Source organism: Carica papaya, chromosome 7, assembly GCF_054855325.1.
Source record: "Carica papaya isolate Zhongbai chromosome 7, ASM5485532v1, whole genome shotgun sequence".
NCBI lineage: Eukaryota > Viridiplantae > Streptophyta > Magnoliopsida > Brassicales > Caricaceae > Carica > Carica papaya.
Window position 1 is genome coordinate 7,693,215 of NC_142315.1, and position 6,730 is coordinate 7,699,944.

The window sequence follows — 6,730 nt, forward strand, 5'->3', positions numbered from 1 at the left end:
TGGCGGCGCCGCTGGACTTCGGCGGAGTTTTCTGGCTAATTGGCCGGTGGTTTGGCTCTGGTTTGACCATAGGCAGGTTCGACATCGAAAAACGAGCCAAGGGGAGAAAATTTACCTCGATTAGCAGTCGAAAAATTCTTCGGTGCGGCGGCGGGTGGCGGTGGCCGGCTCCTCCGGCGTCTGGTTCTTTTTCTTCGGCGAGACACTGGCGACTAGGGTTTTGTGGTCGGGTGTGGGTGAGGTTATTTATACCATTCCCCTTTTAATCTCAACTGTCCATCAAGATTTAATCTGGACCGTCCGATCGCGATTTATTTGGGATTAAATCTGGGCCGTCCATTGCGATGCGATCTGGGCAGTCCGTGCCTGATTGAATCTGGACCGTCCGTATGCGTGAGATCTGGGCCGTCCGTGCGCACATTTGATCTGGGTCGTCCGTGCGTGCGGGAACGAATCTGGGCCATCCGATCGCGCGCACGCGGATCGCCCACATGGCCCGTTCCGTGTCAACGTTCCTTGCCATGCGGTGTGTCCTGGTTGGCCGGGGCTGCTGACTGGACTGCTGACGTGGCACAACTTTTTCAAATTACGTTTTGACCTGCAGTTTTCGATTTTTTTTTCAAAAACATCCACATAATCGAAATTTTCACCCATTTTTCTCAAAATCAATTTCAATTAAATTCAAAAAAAAATAATTTTACCTTATTTTATCATTATTATTATTATTATTATTATTAAATTAAATTAAATTAAATTGAAATAAAATCTTATAAATTAAATATATACAAAAATATTCAAATAAAAATAAAAATAATAATTTGGGTGTTACATATAAAAATATAATAAGGGATAAAATTTTGTGGGGAGGGGGGGGTAATGACCAGGTGTTCATGTATCAATGCTCAGCAAACCCAGTCATGACCTTTATATCTCATACACATTATTATTATTATTAGAATGAAAAGGGATTTAAGAGAAATCGACAGTACTACCATCATCGGCATTAGACGACTTGACAAAGCTGTTTATTGTCATTTGTGGACCAAATTCAGCAAACATAAACGTGAAAAATATACAGACTTATTTATCTTTTAGTTTTCTAATTAAACAAATTTTATAAAGAAAAAAATTATTTTTAATTAATTAATTAATTTAATTACTTGAGATTTTGATATTGAAGTTTGTAGATATGATAAATTGAATCGTAGATCAGGCGAGAGGGACTCGTACGGCCACCACTCATCCATGGACTTTGTAATAATAAAATCTTGGCATATACATATACATATACATATATATATATATATACATACGCTTTTCCTTTTAAATTTATTTTGGAATAAAGATTAAAACAAATTAAAATACAGAGTTCTATCTATCCCATAACTAAAACATTTTAATTTTTTGTTAATGAATTTATGTTAATTAATTAAAAATTAATTATGTCTCGTAATCATTTTCACTCAATCTACTCTCTCAATTTTCTTTTTTTTTTTTTTTTCCTTTTCTTTATTTTAAACCATTTTTTTTAAAAAAATAACATTATATATATATATATATATACACGTACGGTCGCTTTCAGCCTTTTTGCAGCCATAAAATTTTGACCCTTGGCCGTGCTATGCAGTCATCTTATAACACATCAAGATTTGTGAATATAATCATTTGTGTTAGGAACTTATAAATAATATACACACACACACATATATGTCGACACATATATATATATACATATATATATATATATATATAGAGAGAGAGAGAGAGAGAGAGAGAGACTCATGAGTAACGACACCGAGCATGTGTACAGGGCAGGAGATGTTTTCTTTATAGAGACTCATGAGTCTTGCCCAGGTATTAAATGATTAATAATAAATATAAAATTAGAAAAAGAATAAAGTTATTAATTTTCATCACGTGCTTTATAACATAATGAATTTGAGTTTCCAACTTTTTATATGTAGTTTAATTTAAGACTATGATCTACAACCAAACTTATTATATATATATATTTAAAATAACGTATAGATTTAATCATTTGACAGATAATTTATTATTAATAAAAATGATTAAATATAATTATTATTTTAATAATAAATTATTCTTAAAAATATTATTTCAAATTTGGACGTAAATTTTGATAAAATATGATTTTACATATGCTAAATCTGTAAAGATAAATAAATAGTGACTTATAAATTTTACTTTTGAAAAAAAAATTGACACTCAAATTAATTAATATTGTGTCCGACATTTACCTTTGGCTATTTTTAAACAATTTTACATAATAAATTCTAAAAAGTAAAATAATAATATTATGATATATGACCTCAATTTTGATGTAAATAATATGATTTTAATTTTATTTTTAGTGAAAAATTATATATTTTATATTTAAAAAATAAATCATAAAACTATGCACAATCTTAAAAAATTAAAACTAAAAAGAAAATAACATAAGAATTTTATATGTTTTGACAGTGTATTTACATTTACATGTAAAACTGATGATAAAATATTTTACTATGATCAAATAAGAGTACATCATCAATAAATTAGTAAAATTATTAAATAAAAAATTACTTTATTATTATTATAATATTTATTTTTAAATATGTAATTAATTAAAATAAAACCACTATTATGCCACCTAAAACACATTACAAAGTCTTTGATTCCTAAAACATTTTCAAAGACAACATCTTTTTTTTTTTTTTTTTTAAAAATAATTATTATAATTATTATAAGAAATAATATTAAGAAAACAGAGAATATTCTTGTTGACTATATAAGACATGTCATTTCATGTCTTATATAACGTGCATGTTTCTGTCTTCTTGGATCAACCACCAAAACTGCAATTACTGCCTGATGCATTAAATTTTAATTAAGAAATTACTGTCTCAGCAAATTATGTCTTGTGACCGTGCTTCATTACATATAATTACATGTGCTGTTTAATATAATATATGCATGCACACACATATATATATAAAAGAAAAAAACTACAGTTTGTCTCTGCAGATTTTATAAAATAGGAAAAAAAAACTTATTGTAAATTTAAACTATAATGTGATCTACATCGTTGTGTGTATAAAATAGACATGTATTCATGTGCTATTAGTTTGTTGACTTTCTATTTATTCTATTTTGCTCCCTTATTAATAATTTTGAAAAACTTAAATATATCATTGACAATTTTTTATAATCTTAAAGCATGTTCCGTATCATGTCGCACTATGTTGATCAACCCATAGAAAATTATGAAATTACATGAAATATCAAATCAAATGTTAGGAGGTGAGTTCTCCTTTGATCTTCAGGAGAATATTTTGTGGGTGACTGTGGTATCATAATTTTTATTACTTAAATATATGCGTCACACGTAAAAAAAATTACCAGTTATAATATAAAGGTCTATAAAATTTAAAATCATATCATCTTGAGTCACCAAATTAGCACGTAGTTTCATACAATTTATAATGCTCTCATACTCAAGTACCACTGATTAGACAATTTTTATAACTAAAACTACATGTTTTTAAAAGTTTAATATCAAGTTATTAGTATTATGTGATTTTATTTTACTTTTTATATAGAATTAAATAGTTACATACATTTTCGATGTGAGATTAAGTTATCATAATATATAAGTTATCATTAACAACTTGAGTTTGGGCTTTTGAATGCTAGTTGTTTAGTTTCAAAAGATTATTGGGTTACTGGTTTTTAGGACTTGAGATCTTATTAATGGTATTAGAACACGTGTCAATTTAGTGACTATAGGTAATACGATCTTGAATTTTGTGACATTTAGATTGTAATTTGTAATTGTGTGATGTAATAACCCGTCTTAAAGATGGGACATTTCTACCACCTATTATCCCCATTGGAGAACATTTCCATCATGCTATAAATCTATATTATTTCATTTCATCAGAAGTAACAATCACTTCCTGTCAATCAACCTCTAGAGAGTATATGGTCAATTTGCATAGTTCGATATTATAATAATTCTAATCTCAAGGTTGATATAGGGTGTGCACTCATGTGCATCAAACAACTATCATATACTCCCGTACGTCCCTTCCTTAAGTGCGGGACTCCATCGTTATGCCTTTCGATTTTGATTTCGAACCTAACACACCTGAAAAAAAAATAGTAATGAGCATCAATAGGCTCAGTAAGAAAATATAGAACTTAAGACTATAATATGGAAACCAAGAAATTCCCCACCCCAACACTCCTCACTTAGACCCTCACTCCCACTTATCTACTCTCCCATCTCTACCATAAGATGGCCACTTCCCCCAAACTTCGTTACCTATAGCCACTCAATTACACCTACTGTTTACTCTTATTAATATCGAAATACTCCTACACTCCACACCCGTAGCCACAATAAGAAAACCTAAACACATTCACAGTTCGCCTATGTCCACCACTCAACCTCAGTATCAGAACCAATCAGTCCTTACCGACCACATATCCACCCCTTCTACTCTTCTGGCTTGGAGAGGCCACTCACACATATCACTCAGTCAATTATCCCTTAATCACCCCAGGCAACAACCTGTAAAGACCCCACCTACACGTCCTCGCCCATACCAACACCGACAACTGCCCGACCTAAACAGACCATACACACCTATTTCACCTCCATCTCAACAACCACCAATGTCGTGTATAGGCCACCCTTACACACGAGGAACCTTACAGCACAACTTCCTCCTACACAACTCTCGGTCAGCCCTTACTTATTCAACACCCAACCTGCCACCACAGCCATAGGGCCACACACACTCACACACGCTCACACACACTCCATATCACATAAACTCACCTACTCAGTCCTTACCATGCTCGGGCAGTCTCTGTCACCCACACACATACCAGATGCCACACTGAAATGCTCACATACACCGTCACACTCGGCCTGTAATGGTCACATATGTACACCGACCACATTACAACTCTTTCGGAGCCACACACACACACCACACCACCTACATTCAATAACTCAATACTTACAATCCTCGGTCAGGGTCTGCCACACACGCACACACCAGACGCCAACCTGAGCCGTTCACTCACACAGTCACACGTGGCCCGTAATGGCCACACACACACCAATCGCGTTATGACTTCCCCCCCCCCCCCCCCCCCAGAACACTCACTCTGCCTCTTTTACTCGGATCCTAGGACTTGACCCTAGACTCTACCACTTTTGCCCAACCTATACTCTCACCCGATGGCTTCTACTCGATCTACACTAAACCTCATCCCAATAAAGGTTTCTACATCCACACTCGTCTTAATCACCTCATCTGCACCAGTTCTCCCTCACTCCCGATCACCTCATTCAACCAATTTCAAAAAAATGAGAAAATACAGATATATTTGATCTTTCTTTACCCTACCGAGTCAGAAACCCTAAATTCCCTTACCTCTTGCCTTCATTTCCTCTCCCTCAGCCACAACTCACTCAACTCCTCCGGTCCTCCAAATTCTCCCTGCAATTTCCCTCTCCCTTTTCGTCTCATTCATCTCTCCATTGTATCTCCTTCGGCTGCTCTCCTCTCTTCTTCCTCTCTTTTTTTATTTTTTATCTCCCTTTTTTTTATTTTCTCAATCCACTTATATTTACCTTCAGGCTCATCCCAGCCATCCTTTTCTTTTCCCCTAATCTAATCTACACTCTCCATTTCACTATTTCCTCTCTCTTTTATTTTATTTATTTATTTGTTTCTTTATATATATATATACATATATCTCTATCTTTCTCAGTTTTTACATATGACGTATGTCCTCGATGAGAAAATCAAAGATTTAGATGATAAAGATTGTAATACCTAGTTCTACATCAGAAACTTATGCGATTATTGAGCTTCATATAAGAGTCCATTGTTACATTAGTGACATTAGGCAAAACTTTACAAAAAAAATATATTTTTTACTTTTGAATCCTCTAAAAAAATTCAAATTAAGAGAGTAGTCACTGATCCTATTAGAAACATGATCATACGTTAATTATTGTACAGACAATTTAACTAGAAATTCTATGATGAAATAATACAAAGTAGGAAAATACGTTAATTATTGTACAGACAATTTAACTAGAAATTCTATGATGAAATAATACAAAGTAGGAAAATGTGAAACAATTACTTTGTTACGTAGACTAATTATTTAAATGTAATTTTTATATATTTTAATAATCTAATTGTTATGCAAGTGTGTTATTACGACATCAATTCATTGATAGAATTTAATAATTAATACTTACACGGATGAAACCTTTGGGAGGTGGTCTTAGATATATCAAAAGGAGATAAAAAGAGAAAAAAACCAAATAAATATAATCCTACTTGGTTGATTAATTACGAATGATTAATTTTACGAATTGAAGAATTTATTCAATTATTACAATTCAAAAGAAAGAAAGTTGATTTTTTTCAGCAAATGATTTTCTTTTACATATATCATAATCAATATATGATTTTCTAAAAATGCAATTTAGAGGGCATATCATGCCAAACAAAATTTCAAGTTAAAGATAACTTTAGATCTTTGATGAATTCTCACTCATTTTTTTTATGAACATAATTTTATTATTGTATTGCATTTATCTTTAAAAAGGGTTAAAGATTGAAGTTGTACTTGTGCCAAAGAATTTGATTTCTATTCAATCCAATTTCATACTTGAACCATTTAAATTAAGATTGTGTTC

General features: G+C 32.3%; 1 long non-coding RNA gene across 1 annotated transcript; it reads right to left on the reverse strand.

Annotated features, from left to right (window-relative positions):
* Nucleotides 1-3,908: 3,908 nt before the first annotated feature.
* Nucleotides 3,909-5,710, reverse strand: LOC148252927 (uncharacterized). Its single transcript, XR_015813621.1, has 2 exons — nucleotides 5,448-5,710; nucleotides 3,909-4,147 (listed from the first exon to the last, which is right to left on the reverse strand). It is a non-coding gene; the product is annotated as an uncharacterized LOC148252927 (long non-coding RNA).
* Between the last annotated feature and the right edge of the window lie 1,020 nt (nucleotides 5,711-6,730).